The following is a 4,860-nucleotide window of genomic DNA, read 5'->3' as shown; positions in this document are numbered from 1 at the left end:
CCCACTGAATATATCCTTTTAGAATTGTTGTATTTTGATGATTTATATTATTAATGATGTTACTTGTTCTGTTTGTGATTTCACTGAATACATAGTTTCAGAGTTGTAATGCTTGGATGATTTTTGTGCTTTACTGTGCCAAATGGTTTTTGTTGTGATTGTTTCACTGGATACAGTGTCTAAGAGTTGTAATGTTTGGGTTTTTTAAAATTTTATTTTATATTTTTATTATTTATTTATTTATTTATTTATTTATTTATTTATTTATTTGAGACAGGGTTTCTTTGTGTAGCCCTGGCTGTCCTGGAATTCACTCTGTAGACCAGGCTGGACTCAGAGATCTGCCTGCCGCTGCCTCCCAAGTGCTGGGATTAAAGGCATGTGCCACCAAAATCCCCTGCTTGAGAGCTGCAAAATACACTCAGATTCAAACTGCCTCTGTGTTTGTTTCTATTTGTCTCCACCAAATCCTTACCCACCTAGCTTTGAGGACCCTCCTTCCAGAGACCCCCCCACCCATACCTGACTGCGGTGGTCCATGGCAAGCAGCTGAGTGCAGTTCACTCAGCAGACACCACACAGGAATCAGGGCAGTTCAAGTCCAGAAGAAACCATGAGGCTCCCCAACTGGCCCAAGTCCGAAGAAGCAGCGAGAAGCCGCAGGAATCTCACAAGACGTCCTTTGGCGAGTTTCTCTCTATGAAGTCACCACCAGCAAAGCTCAGCAGTGCAGTGTAAGGGGGCCAGTGCGTCGCCAACGATGGCTACCACAGTAGAGCAAACCGAAGCTCCACTTCCCACTGTCTGTGAGGTCGTGATTACATTCCTTCTAAACATGTGTCCTTCCATATGTTTGCTATAGCAAAACATCCTCTCACCTGTATCTGCTTCAGCAAAACATCATTTGACATAACTGACTTTCCAAAGAAATCAGGAGTTTTCACTTCATTACACAATGAAGAAGAGTTTCAACCTCTATGGCTCTGCATTTGGGTATTTATTTGTTTTCTTCTCCAGAGCCCAATCTAGACAAATAGATGATTTCTCAGTTCCTACTAATGATTCTATAGAATTCCTAAATTTATACTAGTAATTATTGAGCCCTTTCTAGAAAGGGCAGCAGTGAGGCCCTGCAGAACTTCATGTGTCACAAGGCAGTTGCACTTAGAAAGCAGGAGTGGAATGAATTTAGGATCAATCTTTTTTTCTAGGTGAACTGTGAAACCATTATCTGATAACTAATGTTTGTAAAAGGGAATGAATTGATTTATTGTAGGTGCAAGGACAGAAGATAAAATACTGGACGGGGTTTATCTATACAAAATGTAAATACTGCTGGGTGGTGGTGGCGCATGCCTTTAATCCCAGCACGTGGGAGGCAGAGGCAGGCGGATTTCTGAGTTCGAGGCCATCCTGGTCTACAGAGTGAGTTCCAGGACAGCCAGGGATACACAGAAAAACCCTGTCTCGGAAAACCAAAAAAACAAACAAACAAACAAACAAACAAACCAAACCAAAACAAACCAAACCTAAAAAACGCACACAAAATGTAAATAATAATGAGACTAATAAGATACAAGGCAGATGATTTGCCTCTTGACAGAACAGTACTAACTTAGAGTTTGAATCTGTTGTGAACTTTTGAAAAAGATGCTTAGATTACCATGTGATCATGTATCTTGAGAAAATAAAAGAACCAGGAACGATGACAATAAGAGAGCAGAGAGAACAGAAGGAGGGAGGGAGAGAGAGAGAGAGCAGAGCAGAGAGAGCGAGCAGGCAGGGTTTTTCTTACCATGAGACAGTGTTTCTCTTAATAGCAGGTTTCTTCTTACTGACAAAGATGGGGCATTTTCATACCCAATAAAAAGTTTTTTTCTCTTTCTCTGAGTAATAAAGGTTGGAGCTTAGTTTTCATCCAGAATGAGTGAGTTCTTTCTGTACTGGCACTTGCACAATGAAACCTGCTCATGAGGGTTTTTGCTCCATCCACCAAATTGTGTGTGTGTGTGTGTGTGTGTGTGTGTGTGTGTGTGTGCGTGTGTAAGTATAGGCGTGAGTACATAAGTATACATGAATACTTATGGAATGGATGAGACCTGTGGTTGAGCCCCACAAAAATGTGAAAGTGTTAATGTGTAAATGAGAATGAAAGTGTGAATGTGTGCATGAAGGTATACATCTTGCTTGTGTAAAAGTTTTTTATTCTGTGGGTGTGACTTTGTTTTTCCAGTTCACCTAAAGTTAATTGCTCCAAGTGTTTGTGTTGTCTGGCAAGGCTTCCTGGAAAGAGAGACAGACCCTTAGCAATGTCGTTTACTGATTTCCCTGCTACTATATAGCATATGTTATTTGCCAGAGGATTATAAAATAAGTAAGAGTTAAGCTTTCCAGCTCTTATTAAAACACAGAGAATTATAAAGCAGAAAAGAAGAGAGGTAAAAGTTAAGTGTCCCCACCACCTGATGACTCACAGAACAGTAATAGTTATAAAATAGATACAGCATTGAATAAAGCACAGAGATTCATAAAGTAAGATAAAGCATAAAGAGTTAGAGTTAAAAAAGAGTTAAGTTTTCAGCATTTAATAAAGCATAGAGTTGTTTTTTTTGTTTTTGTTTTTGTTTTTGTTTTTTTGTTTTTTTTGGTTTTTCGAGACAGGGTTTCTCTGTGTAGCCCTGGCTGCCCTGGAACTCACTCTGTAGACCAGGCTGGCCTCAAACTCAGAAATCTGCCTGCCTCTGCCTCCCAAGTGCTGGGATTAAAGGTGTGCACTATCACCACCCAGCAAGCGCAGAGATTTATAAAGGAAAAATAAAGCACAGAAAGATAAAATTTTAAAATGCTAGCAGTTTTCTGCCACAGAATAAGCAAGAGAGTGTTGCATCTCCATAAACCATCAGATACTGGTATCAAGTATTGTTAGAGAGTTGCAGGGCCAGAGACCATCAGTCTTCTGGCCCACATCCCATGCTAGGTTCCACATCCACCCATTCCAGCTGGGGCAGGCCCCCTGCAGCCAGTTAGGCTAAGCAGCTGGCCACTAAGCCCCAGGAATCTTCCTGATTCTGTATCTCCCCCCAGCACTAGGACTACAGGCACACCTGCCATGCCTGGCTCTCATGTGGGTGCTAAGAACTGAACTCAGGCCTCCATGTTTATACAGTGAGCTCTTTACCAACCGAGCTATCTCCCCATGACATACTTTCAAAACAGAAAGATTTATTATCATTATTTTTTATTGATTGATTGATTGATTGATTGATTTTCGAGACAGGGTTTCTCTGTAGTCCTGGCTATCCTGGAACTCACCCTGTAGACCAGGCTGACCTTGAACTCAGAAATCCACCTGCCTCTGCCTCCCAAGTGCTGGGACTAAAGGCACGCACCACCACTGCCTGGCTATTTTTATTATTTTTAATGATGTGTCTGGTGTGGGTGTGTGCACATGACTGCAGATGCATACAGAGGTTTGAGGAGTTGGATTCTCCTGAAACTGGAGTCACAGAGAGTTGTGAACCACCTAAAGCAGGTGCTGGGAACTGAACCCTGGTCTTCCAGAAGAGCAAAAAGTTCACTTATTGCTCTCCAACACCTATTTTTATTATTTTTAGTTACATGTACACATATGTTTACATGTATGTTATGTGCTCATGAGTGCAGGTGCCTGTGAGGACCAGCAGAGAGCACCAGATCCTCTGTATGTGGAGTTAGAGTTGTGAACAGCCCAAAGTAAAAGCTGGTTACTGAACTGTGGTCATGCTCTTATTCCCCTGAGCCATCTTTCAGGCCCTCCAAACATATTTTAAAATTGTTTAGATTGTCATCTAAAATGATTTCATACCTATATATTATTGCATTTGTTCCTGAGATTTTTTTTTTTTTTAGTTTGCTTGGATTTTGGTGTTAATTAATTTTTGTTTCATTTCATTTTGTGTTTTTGAGATAGGGTTTCTCTGTGTATTCCTGGCTGTTCTAGAACTTGCTGTGTACTACCAGGCTACCCTCAAACCTAGAGCTCGGCCTGTGTCTGCCTCCCCAGCACTGAGGTTGAAAGCATGAGCCACCACTGCTGGGCTAGTTTTTGGTTGTTTTAACATTTGTTTTGTTTATTTGTATGGAACTAGAGTTACAGGTAAATCTGAGGCTGCCCTTCCTACCACCCCGATCCCCAAAATACATGCTGAGAACTGCACACAGTTCCTCTGTATAAGCAGCATGAATTCTGAACTGCTGAGCCGTGTCTTCATCCATGGTCATGGGTTTTGAGCCAGGGCCTCCCTCTGTAGCCCTGGTTTGCCTGGAACTCAGTATGGAAAGCTGGTCTCAAACTTGGAGTGTCTTACTGCTCCTGTCACCTGAGTCTGTGCTTACAGGCATGGACCAATCATTATACCTTGGTGGACAGAAATTGTAAATATAAATAAATAAAAGAAACTAGGGTTGGGGATGTGTGACTTGGCAGTGATACAACCGATCAGCACAAGTTCAATCCCTTGTAGAAAAAATAAAACTTACAAATAGTAACAAAAATTGTTGGGTGTGGTGGTTGTAAGTTTGGTAGCCTGCCAGCCTGGCTTTGAGTAACTCGGCGGCAGCAGCTTATGTTCCTTCATCACCAGCCAAAGACAGGTGTATCCCCTCTCTGTGCTTTGCTTTCTCCTGTGCACATAGATCTATTAGGAATGCATAGTATCAGGAGTGCATACTGTATTCATCTTAGTACTTGAGAAACAGGTAGATGTTTGACTCCTTCCTCTAGGCCCAGCCTCTCTGGTTCTATGATGTCAGCAGGTACACCCTGGGTGGAGTTTCTATCCAGGACTATAGTTAGACTCAGAAAGCTTCCTTGGTCCTGAA

This window comes from Mastomys coucha, unplaced genomic scaffold (assembly GCF_008632895.1).
Source record: "Mastomys coucha isolate ucsf_1 unplaced genomic scaffold, UCSF_Mcou_1 pScaffold21, whole genome shotgun sequence".
Lineage (NCBI taxonomy): Eukaryota > Metazoa > Chordata > Mammalia > Rodentia > Muridae > Mastomys > Mastomys coucha.
Note: the sequence above shows the minus strand (reverse complement) of the source record.